Source organism: Schistocerca gregaria, chromosome X (assembly GCF_023897955.1).
Source record: "Schistocerca gregaria isolate iqSchGreg1 chromosome X, iqSchGreg1.2, whole genome shotgun sequence".
Lineage (NCBI taxonomy): Eukaryota > Metazoa > Arthropoda > Insecta > Orthoptera > Acrididae > Schistocerca > Schistocerca gregaria.
The window spans coordinates 603,728,498-603,743,675 of NC_064931.1; the positions used below are offsets into that span (position 1 = coordinate 603,728,498).

Genomic DNA, 15,178 nt, shown 5'->3' on the forward strand with positions numbered 1-15,178 from the left:
AATTATCAAAGTCGGAAACGTGATGGTACGCATTTTTCCTCCTTACACGAGGCATCACAATGTTTCACCAGGCAACGCCGGTCAACTGCTGTTTGTGTATGAGAAATCGGTTGGAAACTTTCCTCATGTCAGCACGTTGTAGGTGTCGCCACCGGCGCCAACCTTGTGTGAATGCTCTGAAAAACTAATCATTTGCATATCACATCATCATCTTCCTGTCGGTTAAATTTCGCGTCTGTAACACATCATCTTCGTGGTGTAGCAATTTTAATGGGCAGTAGTGTAGCTAGAGAGTATTCCAGTTAACATTGTCAAAAGCTTTCTCTAAGTCTACAAATGCTAGAAACGTAGGTTACCCTTTCCTTAATCTTTCTTCTAAGATAAGTCTTAAGGTCAGTATTGCCTCACGTGTTCCAACATTTCTACGGAATCCAAACTGATCTTCCCCGACGTCGGCTTCTACCAGTTTTTCCATTTGTCTGTAAAGAATTCGCGTTAGTATTTTGCAGCTGTGACTTATTAAACTGATAGTTCGGTAATTTTTACACCTGTCAACACCTGCTTTCTTTGGGATTGGACTTATTATATTATTCTTGAAGTCTGAGGGAATTTCGCCTGTCTCATACATCTTGCTCACCAGATGGTAGAATTTTGTCAAGACTGGCTCTCCAAAGGCCTTCAGTAGTTCTAATGGAATGCTGTCTACTCCCGAGGCCTTGTTTCGGCTCAGGTCTTTCAGTGCTCTGTCAAACTCTTGGGGAGCGAAAGGCTATTTACAATTTGTACAGAAACCAGCTGGCAGTTATAATAGTCGAGGGACATGAAGCAATGGTTGTGAAGGGAGTGAGACAGGGTTGTAGCCTCTCCCCCAATGTTATTTAATCTGTATATTGAGCAGGCAGTAAAGGAAACGAAAGAAAAATTCAGAGTAGGTATTAAAATCCATGGAGAAGAAATAAAAACTTTGAGGTTCGCCGATGACATTGTAATTCTGTCAGACAGCAAAGGACTTGGAAGAGCAGTTGAACGGAACGGACAGTGTCTTGAAAGGAGGATATAAGATGAACATTAACAAAAGCAAAACGAGGATAATGGAATGTAGTTGAATTAAGTCGGGTGATGCTGAGGGAATTAGATTAGGAAATGAGACACTTAAAGTAGTAAAGGAGTTTTGCTGTTTGGGGAGCAAAATAACTAATTATGGTCGAAGTAGAGAGGATATAAAATGTAGACTGGCAATGGCAAGGAAAGCGTTTCTGAAGAAGAGAAATTTGTTAACATTGAGTATAGATTTAAGTGTCAGGAAGTAATGTCTGAAAGTATTTGTATGGAGTGTAGTCATGTATGGAAGTGAAATATGGACGATAAATAGCTTAGACAAGAAGAGAATAGAAGCTTTCAATATGTGGTGCTACAGAAGAATGCTGAAGAGTAGATGGGTAGATCACATCACTAATGAGGAGGTATTGGATAGAATTGGGGAGAAGAGGAGTTTGTGGCACAACTTGACAAGAAGAAGGGACCGGTTGGTAGGACATGTTCCGAGGCATCAAAGGATCACAAATTTAGCATTGGAGGGCAGTGTGTGGGGTAAAAATCGTAGAGGGAGACCAAGAGATGAATACACTAAGCAGATTCAGAAGGATGTAGGTTGCAGTAAGTACTGGGAGATGATGAAGCTTGCACAGGATAGAGTAGCATGGAGAGCTGCATCAAACCAGTCTCAGGACTGAAGACTACCATAACAACAACAACAACAGTGTAGCTAGCTGCCACACTTCTGTAGCCAGAAGTGGAAGAAGGTACTAGTCATACATGACTCGACTGCACATGCGCAGAAGCTCGCTCGCAACCACTCAAACGAATCTATTGTAAAAAGTTGTGAAGTCACACTCATCGGAGGCAATTTGTTGTTGTGAAACATTGCATAGTCTTCCTAAAGCCTTTGGCACATTTTGCTGTTGGTAGACGCTCATATGAGCACTGTGTTTTGTTTTTGTATATGGCGCATTTCCTTTGCAACTTAAGTTTTATTTTCGTTTTTTTCTCTCGTTCGTTTTTTATTGCCGCAGTATTATTCTGCAGTTGTGAGATACAGTAATAGTCTTTGTTAGAGTATTGGTTCTTACCAGTCAAAGTTACAAAAATTTAACTGAAAACTAAAACAATGAAAAATTCCCAGAATTCTAAAAAATTCCCGGGTTTTTCCCGGTTTTCTCCCGGATGAGAAAGTTCCTGAGTTTTCCCGGATCTCCTGGTTGTCCTGGGCCGTATACACACTGTATATGCAGAACCTTGAAGATTAACTGACTAAGGAAAGCTTCAGAGATGGCTTTAATGTACAGTTGACGACAGCACCAAAGAGAAGAAAAGTGGTCCATCAAGTTACTGAAGTGAGCCTCGAGGTTAGAACAGCTCTCATGAAGTGACAAATAGTATATCTTGGGTTTCATTTGGTTTCAATGAGAGACTATCTGGTACTGAGACACTGCATTCAATGCCAAGTCCTAGATCTAGGTCATCTGGCAAGACATTGCGATAAACAAGTAGTAAGTTGAAACTTCCTGGCAGATTAAAACTGTGTGCCCGACCGAGACTCGAACTCGGGACCTTTGCCTTTCGCGGGCAAGTGCTCTACCAACCGAGCTACCGAAGCACGACTCACGACCGGTACTCACAGCTTTACTTCTGCCAGTATCCGTCTCCTACCTTCCATACTTTACAGAAGCTCTTCTGCGAAACATGCAGAACTAGCACTCCTGAAAGAAAGGATACTGTGGAGACATGGCTTAGCCACAGCCTGGGGGATGTTTCCAGAATGAGATTTTCACTCTGCAGCGGAGTGTGCGCTGATATGAAACTTCCTGGCAGATTAAAACTGTGTGCCCGACCGAGACTCGAACTCGGGACCTTTGCCTTTCGCGGGCAAGTGCTCTACCAACTGAGCTACCGAAGCACGACTCACGACCGGTACTCACAGCTTTACTTCTGCCAGTATCCGTCTCCTACCTTCCAAACTTTACAGAAGCTCTTCTGCGAAACATGCAGAACTAGCACTCCTGAAAGAAAGGATACTGTGGAGACATGGCTTAGCCACAGCCTGGGGGATGTTTCCAGAATGAGATTTTCACTCTGCAGCGGAGTGTGCGCTGATATGAAACTTCCTGGCAGATTAAAACTGTGTGCCCGACCGAGACTCGAACTCGGGACCTTTGCCTTTCGCGGGCAAGTGCTCTACCAACCGAGCTACCGAAGCACGACTCACGACCGGTACTCACAGCTTTACTTCTGCCAGTATCCGTCTCCTACCTTCCATACTTTACAGAAGCTCTTCTGCGAAACATGCAGAACTAGCACTCCTGAAAGAAAGGATACTGTGGAGACATGGCTTAGCCACAGCCTGGGGGATGTTTCCAGAATGAGATTTTCACTCTGCAGCGGAGTGTGCGCTGATATGAAACTTCCTGGCAGATTAAAACTGTGTGCCCGACCGAGACTCGAACTCGGGACCTTTGCCTTTCGCGGGCAAGTGCTCTACCAACTGAGCTACCGAAGCACGACTCACGACCGGTACTCACAGCTTTACTTCTGCCAGTATCCGTCTCCTACCTTCCAAACTTTACAGAAGCTCTTCTGCGAAACATGCAGAACTAGCACTCCTGAAAGAAAGGATACTGTGGAGACATGGCTTAGCCACAGCCTGGGGGATGTTTCCAGAATGAGATTTTCACTCTGCAGCGGAGTGTGCGCTGATATGAAACTTCCTGGCAGATTAAAACTGTGTGCCCGACCGAGACTCGAACTCGGGACCTTTGCCTTTCGCGGGCAAGTGCTCTACCAACTGAGCTACCGAAGCACGACTCACGACCGGTACTCACAGCTTTACTTCTGCCAGTATCCGTCTCCTACCTTCCAAACTTTACAGAAGCTCTTCTGCGAAACATGCAGAACTAGCACTCCTGAAAGAAAGGATACTGTGGAGACATGGCTTAGCCACAGCCTGGGGGATGTTTCCAGAATGAGATTTTCACTCTGCAGCGGAGTGTGCGCTGATATGAAACTTCCTGGCAGATTAAAACTGTGTGCCCGACCGAGACTCGAACTCGGGACCTTTGCCTTTCGCGGGCAAGTGCTCTACCAACCGAGCTACCAAAGCACGACTCACGACCGGTACTCACAGCTTTACTTCTGCCAGTATCCGTCTCCTACCTTCCAAACTTTACAGAAGCTCTTCTGCGAAACATGCAGAACTAGCACTCCTGAAAGAGAGGATACTGTGGAGACATGGCTTAGCCACAGCCTGGGGGATGTTTCCAGAATGAGATTTTCACTCTGCAGCGGAGTGTGCGCTGATATGAAACTTAGTGGCAGATTAAAACTGTGTGCCCGACCGAGACTCGAACTCGGGACCTTTGCCTTTCGCGGGCAAGTGCTCTACCAACTGAGCTACCGAAGCACGACTCACGACCGGTACTCACAGCTTTACTTCTGCCAGTATCCGTCTCCTACCTTCCAAACTTTACAGAAGCTCTTCTGCGAAACATGCAGAACTAGCACTCCTGAAAGAGAGGATACTGTGGAGACATGGCTTAGCCACAGCCTGGGGGATGTTTCCAGAATGAGATTTTCACTCTGCAGCGGAGTGTGCGCTGATATGAAACTTCCTGGCAGATTAAAACTGTGTGCCCGACCGAGACTCGAACTCGGGACCTTTGCCTTTCGCGGGCAAGTGCTCTACCAACCGAGCTACCGAAGCACGACTCACGACCGGTACTCACAGCTTTACTTCTGCCAGTGTCCGTCTCCTACCTTCCAAACTTTACAGAAGCTCTTCTGCGAAACATGCAGAACTAGCACTCCTGAAAGAAAGGATACTGTGGAGACATGGCTTAGCCACAGCCTGGGGGATGTTTCCAGAATGAGATTTTCACTCTGCAGCGGAGTGTGCGCTGATATGAAACTTCCTGGCAGATTAAAACTGTGTGCCCGACCGAGACTCGAACTCGGGACCTTTGCCTTTCGCGGGCAAGTGCTCTACCAACTGAGCTACCGAAGCACGACTCACGACCGGTACTCACAGCTTTACTTCTGCCAGTATCCGTCTCCTACCTTCCAAACTTTACAGAAGCTCTTCTGCGAAACATGCAGAACTAGCACTCCTGAAAGAAAGGATACTGTGGAGACATGGCTTAGCCACAGCCTGGGGGATGTATCCAGAATGAGATTTTCACTCTTTCGCAGAAGAGCTTCTGTAAAGTTTGGAAGGTAGGAGACGGATACTGGCAGAAGTAAAGCTGTGAGTACCGGTCGTGAGTCGTTCTTCGGTAGCTCAGTTGGTAGAGCACTTGCCCGCGAAAGGCAAAGGTCCCGAGTTCGAGTCTCGGTCGGGCACACAGTTTTAATCTGCCAGGAAGTTTCATATCAGCGCACACTCCGCTGCAGAGTGAAAATCTCATTCTGGAAACATCCCCCAGGCTGTGGCTAAGCCATGTCTCCACAGTATCCTTTCTTTCAGGAGTGCTAGTTCTGCATGTTTCGCAGAAGAGCTTCTGTAAAGTTTGGAAGGTAGGAGACGGATACTGGCAGAAGTAAAGCTGTGAGTACCGGTCGTGAGTCGTGCTTCGGTAGCTCAGTTGGTAGAGCACTTGCCCGCGAAAGGCAAAGGTCCCGAGTTCGAGTCTCGGTCGGGCACACAGTTTTAATCTGCCAGGAAGTTTCATATCAGCGCACACTCCGCTGCAGAGTGAAAATCTCATTCTGGAAACATCCCCCAGGCTGTGGCTAAGCCATGTCTCCACAGTATCCTTTCTTTCAGGAGTGCTAGTTCTGCATGTTTCGCAGAAGAGCTTCTGTAAAGTTTGGAAGGTAGGAGACGGATACTGGCAGAAGTAAAGCTGTGAGTACCGGTCGTGAGTCGTGCTTCGGTAGCTCAGTTGGTAGAGCACTTGCCCGCGAAAGGCATAGGTCCCGAGTTCGAGTCTCGGTCGGGCACACAGTTTTAATCTGCCAGGAAGTTTCATATCAGCGCACACTCCGCTGCAGAGTGAAAATCTCATTCAAGTAGTAAGTTGTGGACGCTGTGGGGAAAGAGGTCATATTACAAAAGACTGTAATAAAATCAAACACGCACCAGTGTGTGTGCGCCATGTAAATATCGGTGTAAAAAAGGCACAGGGAACAAAAACAAATGTCACATATATCAAATCCTCCTAACAAGGCAGATTTTAAAAATGGATTATGGGTAGGTTTTTCATAACAGTAGAAAGCAATGAGGAGACTGTAATGACACCAAGTGCCAGCTATGTAAGAAACATGTCACCATCGAGGAGGAGGTGTCAGAAGAGCAAGGAATTTCTGGCAAAAAGTGAGCAGTAAGTACCATAGAACAGAGCATGCAACACAGACTGAAGCAGAGCATCCTGCACCTACGAAAAAGCAGGAAAGATGTTTTTGGTGAAAATTCAAAACTATGTGGTATAACAGAGAAGAAAGATCAGAGACGGATTTGGGAGTGACATATAAGCGAACAGGATTTGGTGACAGAAACTGGGCAGTTGTATGTAGAATGTGACAACACACAGCCTGAGGAATACACTGTGCTAAGAAGCAAACGAAGGTTTGCCAATGTAGGAAGCGAATCTGCAACAAAAACAATGCGAGACTCAGAGCCAGCTCATGCAGGAAATAAACACCTTCTACAAAGAAGTAAACAGTAACATACAGATCAGAACAGATCTGTGACAGATTTGTGAATGGAGGATAGAGTAGCATGGAGAGCTGCATCAAACCAGTCTCAGGACTGAAGACGACAACAACAACAACAACAACAGAGAGCATTATGCAACTCACTGGAGTTGAAGAGCCAACAACGCTTACTAAAGTGTTAAGACATCTAGTAAGATATGAGCATCAAGAAGGGGAGTATATTACTTTTCCTGTGCCTGATTTTGGGGATAGAATCCACCTCAGAGTAAACAACCTGCCAACAGAAGTGGAAAAACTGGAGAAGCTACTGAAGCAGGTTTCTGTCAGAGGAAATGAATCATTCTCTTTAGATACTTTGTACAAGCACTTTGAGATGACACATGGTAATACAGCATTTGATTAAAGGCAAATAGACAAAGAGTGTCGAATATAAACCTATCACCCCTAATGGAGATAAAGATAGGACAAGTTTAAAGCCATGAGAAGTTTCAGCGTATTGCACGAGGCTAGAAGAGTGCCTCCAAGAACCATATACGAAGGCAGTACAGATCACCAGTAAGCCAATAACTGGCCAGATAATCACACAAGGGCAGCAATAATAGTACTTAACATGGCCATTACAGTGACAAAAATATCACAATACTGTTCAGAACACGTAATGTGTGAGGAACTGTTAACTGTATTTTCAGTTTAGTCATGAGATAGATGAGTGAGTATCTGCTCAGACTACAGGATATTAGTCATATAGGACGTAGGTTGCAAGTGCTACTCTGAGATGAAGGGGCTAGCACAGGAGAGGAATTCATGACATGCTGCATCAAAGCAGCCAGATGACTGATGACAAAAAAAATAAAATGACGAACTAAGCCTCTTGGGTGTTCCATTGGTACAAATGCAAAGTCAGTATTGTGGCATACCCGCCTGACTGATGACTGTGGAAGACAACTAGAAGAAGCCAATGTGGAACTCAACCTATCGGCATTGAATGCGCCTCACAATCTGCCAACGTACAAAGGAAGGCTCAGAGCAACATCAAGTACTGATGTCACTTTAGCAAATACGGCAGCAATGCACTGTGTGAGAGACTGGAAGGTTGTGAGTGACCACAATAACATACATTACACTATCACTGGAAGGGAAGTCCAAGATGACACAAAAAACATGTGCATAAGGCTCGAATATAAGATCAAGGATGCTAACTGGGAAAAATTAAGAAGAGTGTTTCAGAATCCAGGAACTCTCATCACTGGGTGATAATGTAGATGTTGAAGTGCAAGAACTGACAGTGGCTATACATAGGGAAATGGAGGCATCAATACCTATCAGCACAAGTCATTCTAAAGGAGTACCTTGCATCTGGACCGAGGAACTATAAAAATTAAGATGTAAAACAAGAAGAGCCAGGAAGCTATACCAGATCAGCATGATTCAAGAAAAAAGAATTCAAAGGTTGCATAGATACAGATATTTTAAACAACATTTTAAGGAAGATTTGTGGAGGCTTAACTTAGGAACCGATCCCCGGGGTCTACCATACAAAATAGTCTGCAAGAAAATGTGGTCACCAAAAGTCTTATCCACTCTCAGAAGGAATGATGGGATGGTAAGAGAATGCTGGGAACAGTCAGTTGCCCTGCTAATGGGAAACGTACTTCTTGAGTATGGAGAAGAAGGCAAGACAGTTGATCTGCGTAGGTTACAGGACATGTTATGGGAAGAATATAGGAACAGTAAACCTGTGTACCTCTTCACACAAGAAGAAATTAGGCATATAATTTTAAGACTGCAAAAGAAAAAATCTCCAGGACCGGATGGAATCCCTGCCGAAGGAATGCAAGCCTTATGCGACCAGTTAGATAGTTACTTGTGTGATCTTGGTCATTGGGTGTCTCTTGCAAGGAAGAGTCCCTGCACTGTGGAAGAACGCTGAAGTGGTAATAATTAGTAAAGGGCAAGATAAAGATCCACCAATACCCAAATCCTACAGCCCAATTTGCCTTTTGAACATTCTTGGCAATATATTTGAAAAACTATTATGCAAAAGATTACAATATCACAGACTACTACACAGGACGAACACTCACCAGTACGGGTTTAGAAGAGGCAAGTCAACTGAAGATGCAATTAATAAGATGATTCACTAGTGACAGATACTCATTCTATGTACGATCTAGAGATGATGATTGATACTGCTGGCGCTTTCGATAACCTATGGTGACCATAGGGATTTGGAATGTCCAGAAGCACTGTATAATTGCCTAAGAGATTACCGACACAGGCGACATGCTTCTTTAACATGCCCAGGAAAGAAAATAACAAAGACAATAACAAAACTGTCCGCAGGGATCAGTGTGTGGTCCAGAGTTTCGGGATGCAGCACTGGAGCTCATACTACAGAAGTTACATGAGAGCGGTAACACAAGCGGCCTGGTGGCATTTGCAGATGATGTGCTGTCATTGCAAGTGGTGACTTCAGAAGAATTATAGAAGACAAATGTAATCCGGCCCTCCACAAACTCGAGGGCTGGTATTTAAGTGTTAAGTTGTCACTAGCACCTCACAAAGCAATGTACCTCTGGCTGAAAGGAAAGCTAATAAGAAACGCTAAAACAGAATTAAATGATATAACGATTAGAAGTAGTGCAGTAATGGGATATCTAGGGGTATTTCTCGACGAATGTCTTAACTTTGCACATTATGTAGAAGATACAGGAACGGAAGGTACCAATGAAATGAATAAAATTATAACCATTGCAAATAGATGATTTTGGTTTTCTTTGAGAACAATTACAGTTTACTACCAATCTATATTAGTACCAGCTGTAAAATATGGTGCGAGTGTCTGGACTCTTACGACTGCACTAGTGAAGCTAGCCACAATAGTAAAAAAAGAGTTCAACGAGGTATGCTACTACTGCACTTCCGACAATGATGCATTGTTAGTAATTCTAGGATTATGCCCACTGGACTTGGAAATTAGGAAAAGGGAAGCCTTTGACTGGTTAAAGAAAGGCAATCAAACGGAAGTACGAAGGTCGCTTGGAACTGAGACCAGTTTGAAAAACTCAACAACTGTGGCAACATGAATGAGACACTTCAGGCTCTGGCAGGAGAACATGTGAATCTCCCCAACTTCAGGGAGAGATTAGAAATGAGAGTTCATCAAATGGATTGATACATCATCTGACTGGCCATGGCCCTTATGCCACGTATCTATACAAAATCAGAAGACATTCCTGAGATTAACGAACTTTAAAATTTTAAGGCCATGACTTTGATGACGGAGTGTCAGAGTTTCTTTAACAAATAATGCAAACAAAACTTTCCTCATTATGCCTCACACTGCAATTACTTCCTCTCTGAAAGTATGTCACTCTGTTAACAAAGATGCACAAAAATGTTACTTTTATACTAGTTTGTGCTGGCTCAAAGAGCTAAAATGCTAATAATTCATTTGCAGAATGTATATTGCCAAAATACAGTAGGCCTATGTGAAAAGTTTCCTACATTATACACAGATACTGTCTGACCAAAACAGTAATGCTTCCAGAAGGGGAGGTGGAAACAAAATGAAACAACATGGATTGAGAGTGTACGTAAGGCTATTTCAGTGGTTACAATAGTGAGTTAAATTTACAAAGAACTCGATAGTAAGATTCCTCTTATCAGAATGACTACCAGTGATTTAGAGGTATGTATCATGAACAAAGCAAGGTTAGATTGTTATTACAGCCATTCACAGGTATAGAAATGTCATGAACACAGCAAGAGCAGATTGTTACAGCAGCACAACATAAAATCTTTGTTGTAGTCACAGATTGATATTCAGTGCACACCGATGTCTATGTTCAGACAATATTTACTGCACTTTTGTCAAAAACATATTACAAGTTAAATCAAAAAATCTGTATTACACAACTAAGAAATCTTGGCAGGGTATTTTGCCAAATATTACATACATACATAACACAAATTTTGGAAAATCCAAAGGAGAAGAGGGTATGGGAGACATTACGTAACTCTTCCCAAACACGAGTCTTTAAAACAATCTCAATTTGAATTAAATATCTATTATTCTATGCAAAATGATTTTAGTGAAAAGTACAATAAATCTAAATGGTAAACCATACCCCAGTATATGTTTACAGTTCCTGTTTGGTAGTGCAGATTTTGAACTTCAATAGTGTAAAAAAAATTGATATTCAACAACCAACTGAGTCTCATGCATTGAAAGTTCCATTTCTTCTATCACCTGAGTGCTTTAGAAAATGTACCCCAATAATGTAGCTGTCTGCTACCACTAGTGTAGTATCTGGTGGTATCAAAGAATAGCATGCAATTCAGAGGCCAATATTTATATGTTCTAACATAAAAGTTGGACATTACAGTGAGGATGGGAGGATGAAGTTTATGTTCTCTTGTGAAATAATTATAATTACTCACACCAACAGAGTATGTTTTGAATTAAGAAAACAAAAAATGAAAAAGCAGATACCAGTAGATGCCCAAAACACAGTCAAAATTTCATAGCTATCATTTTAAAAATTGATAGTTCAAAGTGTGTGTGTGTGTGTGTGTGTGTGTGTGTGTGTGTGTGTGTGTCTCTCTCTCTCTCTCTCTCTCTCTCTCTCTCTCTCTCTCTCTGGCTACAACTACTTCCGTTTACAAATTTGGCGGCTGTCAAGATCACTAAACATACGACAAAATAAAGCAATTAATGAGGAAAAACTTCGATGACTAGCAGGTAAATTTTTTCTGTGATACACTGTGGTTGATGGTGTATAACCATAGTTTACAAACTAAAAGTTGCATGTAACATTGGTGCCTTAAAAAGTATCATCTGCAGTCTCCCCCCCCCCACACTCGAAATCGCTCACACTTTGGTATGGTCTTAAATGTTGGGAATTTTTGACATATGCGTTCAGATTTGGTGACTAACATGTACAGCATATTCGTTCTTTGACTTTATACCAACAGCTGTTCTTCCTATTAACAAATACTGGGATCCATCACTAGAAGAATTTCGAAACAACGTATGTAGGTTCACTATCTTCAAAAACACAGAGCTGGTGTATTCGCTTGGTTATACTGTTACGCAAATTAAAGAGGGGCAATGCCTTGACAGTAAGTCGTTGTTGACATGATGATGCAGGACCAAGTCTCTGTATCTAATCTTACAGTATCAAAAGCAGCAGCCACATAAACTGTACAGTCGGTATAAGTGGCGCGACAACACAACCTCGGTAGGCCTAAATTTAGATATTAGTCTAAAAAATATTATTACAGCGAGATGACATTTACCTTGAAATATAAAACAAGCTTCCAAACGCCGAGATTACTGTAATTAATAAACAGAGACAGCCAATAACAACTCGAAGCCCTTTACACTACTATATCCTGCACTCATGAGTCACTGTAAGCATGTGCTACCTGTCAGTAATCAGCTGCGAAACATCAACCAGTTGGAAGCCCACCACAACATCGCCGCATGTTTTTCCGATAGTATCATAGCGTAAGATACCGGTTCACACTCGAAATCCTTATCATCTTGCGCTGCCACAGAGAACATTCGCTACTAGTATCAAATTAAGATCGTCTTTCCTGGTTGTACTGTTGGCTAACATGATTTCCTTCTGCTGCATCGAGATTCATTTCTTTTGTCAGAAGTTGTGTTGCTGAATTTGAATGTTGGCTAACAAAACATACGAATGTCCACACTGTTGTAATTTTGTGCTGTGTTTTTGTTTACGCACATTGTGCATCATAGGCAAGGGTTTGGAGTTGTTGCCGCAAGCACTGCCGAATAGTTAAACCACCGGAGCTATTTTGTACATAGTTTCTGTGTATCTAACAATTGGAGCGATTAACGTAAGTAATCGTGCAAGTTCTATACACGTTCGTAAGAAAACTGTTGTGTAAGTTACGAAAAGGATCATAGCTTTTGTTTGATTAAAATAATTTTAAATTCTGTGTACCGAACAGAGACGAACGATTTACTAGATGGTCTTATTTGCGGTAGTCACTCGCTCGTATGAGAACAAATCAGCCGTGTATACCACTGTGTTGTTTGATTTGTGCGTCGACTATTATCTGTAAATAACAGCGCTATTTTCCATGACTAGCAGTCTGTATTATTACTGGGTGTGCACTTGTTTTGTGTGGAAGGGGAGAGGAGGGAGAGACGGAGAGAGAGATTGGACTAATTAAAAAAAGTGTTAATACAGGCTTCTATTACTGCCTTCTTGAACTCTTAAACAGTGGCCGAAGGTTAGAACCAAATGTGGGACCTACATGTTGTCAGCCAGAGACTACACTCCACTGTACAACAGACAGATTGTCGTCCTAGGAAAACCCAGTAATGTTGAATATTTTTCAGAACAGACTGGCTGTAGACACTGTTAAAGATTTGTGGTGTGGTAGGACTGAAGAGCCCTTGCTGTCTGATCATGTTATCGTTATTACTACTGTATTGTTCAAGTTTTTCCAATCGCCAGGCAGGTCTTTCACATGGAAAATCACATCACCAGTTAATGTCCCAGGCCTGGTGTATTGTACATTGCAGTCTTGCCATTCTGCTTTGATCAGTAATGCGAAATAGAGGTTTTTGTGGTCGACTCTGTAGTGATTAACTTCTCACGGTAAGGGTTCAGTTGTGTAGAATTTTTTAAAGGACGTCATATTTGCTGTTCACTGTAGAAATTTATTTATATAACTGTTCCAATTTTGGACTTCGGGCCATTTTTGAGTAATACTGCAGTACCACTTAAAAATGGCCCTAAGGTGAGTATGATGTCCTTAAAAAAAACTCTGTTGTATTGTCTGAGGTCTAAGATGGATATGAATGTCATAGTTTGGTAGAGATTTTTTGAAGCCAATGGACATGTTATGACAGCAAGCACTTTTTTGAAACTGGAGATTGTGGTGACAGACAGATTGGTAGTGTAGTCCTACACATAGGTTTTGAGCTGGTTACGACAACAAATCACCATTTTTATTAGGTTGAAAACATTGTGCATTAAATAGTTTCCCACTGTGGTCTGATATTTTCAAGTTTTTAAAATGTTTGACGCTATTAGGCCTAATGGAAAGAACATGGCCACCCAAAACCTACAGATTCCCATGTGGTCCCAATACTTCATAAAATGTGTCATATCCACCATACTGTTGTCCGGCCCCGGTAGCTGAGTGTTCAGTGCAATGGACTGTCAATCCTAAGGGCCCGGGTCTGATTCCCAGCTGGGTCGGAGATGTTCTCCGCTCAGGGACTGGGTGTTGTGTTGTCCTAATCATCATCATTTCATCCCCATCGACACGCAAGTCGCCGAAGTGGCGTCAAATCAAAAGACTTGCACCAGACGAGCGGTCCACCCAACACCCAATGGGAGGCCCTCGTCACATGACATTGTTATTATTATAATACCATACTGTTTATCACTAGTCGAAGAATATGGGTTGCAGCAAATTTTTCAGGACATTATCTTGGAGGTGAAACACTGCTTCATGCATGGGGTGCCTATGTTCTCTTCCTTCCTCTTTTTGATGCAGCATTGTCATAATTCTCAACTGCATGTGTTGAGATCCAACTAATGCTTTAGTAAGCTTTCTAATAGCTCCACAGCACATCTGCAAGCCATTATACTAAGTCACAGAGTTTAATTTACTGCATACAATTTGGGGCTATAGTTCTTTTAGTCTTTATCATGAATGTCCAAAGTTCATACATGGAGGCAGGAGAGCTATTTAGCCATCAGGGACAGGCAGATGGCATTGTGAAACTTTGACTGTACACCATCTGCTGACAAGCTTGCTGCCTTTCGCATTCCCAGAGTAAAAGCTCAGCACATTATTGGAGAGAGTAAAAAGCAGTCATGGTAAGAATATTTACAATCTGTTAGCCATTACTCTACGTGTAAATTTTTAGAGAGCATTTCACCTTTTGCTATGGACTACTCAGGCGAAATATTCTATGAACTTGAAAGGGGTTTTATTTTACCTGTAGTTTGTCCACATAATTGATGGCCTTTTGGAAATCAACAAACATCTTTTAAAATCAGTAATCTTTGGCAAATAATTGACTTCAGATTAAATATTTTTTCAGAACATGATCTGCCCTTCGTAAAACCTCCTTGATATTCACCTAAATTACTCTATTGTGTTGTTTCTACAGTGTTTAGTATAATCTTGGAAAATATGTTAAATCCAACTGGTTGCAAAGAAATTCCTTTATAGTTGTTAACATCTTGTTTATTGCTGTTCTTATGTAGTGGGTGTACGAGGGCCGTCTTCCACTCTCGTGGGATTGTTTCTGCTTTCAGATTTTCTCAAAGATTAATTTTAGCTCATTTTTTATTTTTGGTAGAGATGAAAAGTTCCACTGTAATAAATTCTTTTCCAGCTTTATAAGACTTCAATAATGTCTTCAGTTTTGTTGATAGTTGGGGGTAAACCACCTTCTACATTTTCATGAGGGTTT

The 15,178-nt window shown here is 42.2% G+C and overlaps 1 protein-coding gene across 14 annotated transcripts in view; it reads right to left on the reverse strand.

Annotated features, from left to right (window-relative positions):
- Nucleotides 1-12,329, reverse strand: part of LOC126297783 (oxysterol-binding protein-related protein 11-like) — a 181,463-nt gene extending 169,134 nt beyond the window's left edge. For 2 of the 14 annotated variants that reach the window (XM_049988974.1, XM_049988967.1), the window contains exons 1-2: nucleotides 12,136-12,324; nucleotides 12,007-12,043 (exon numbers count right to left, since the gene is read on the reverse strand). The gene's annotated coding sequence lies outside the window, so the exon portion shown is untranslated. Of the gene's footprint in view, nucleotides 1-12,006 lie in introns of all 14 variants that reach the window. The other 12 variants (XM_049988972.1, XM_049988970.1, XM_049988979.1 and 9 more) reach the window with 9 other exon arrangements.
- Nucleotides 12,330-15,178: the final 2,849 nt, after the last annotated feature.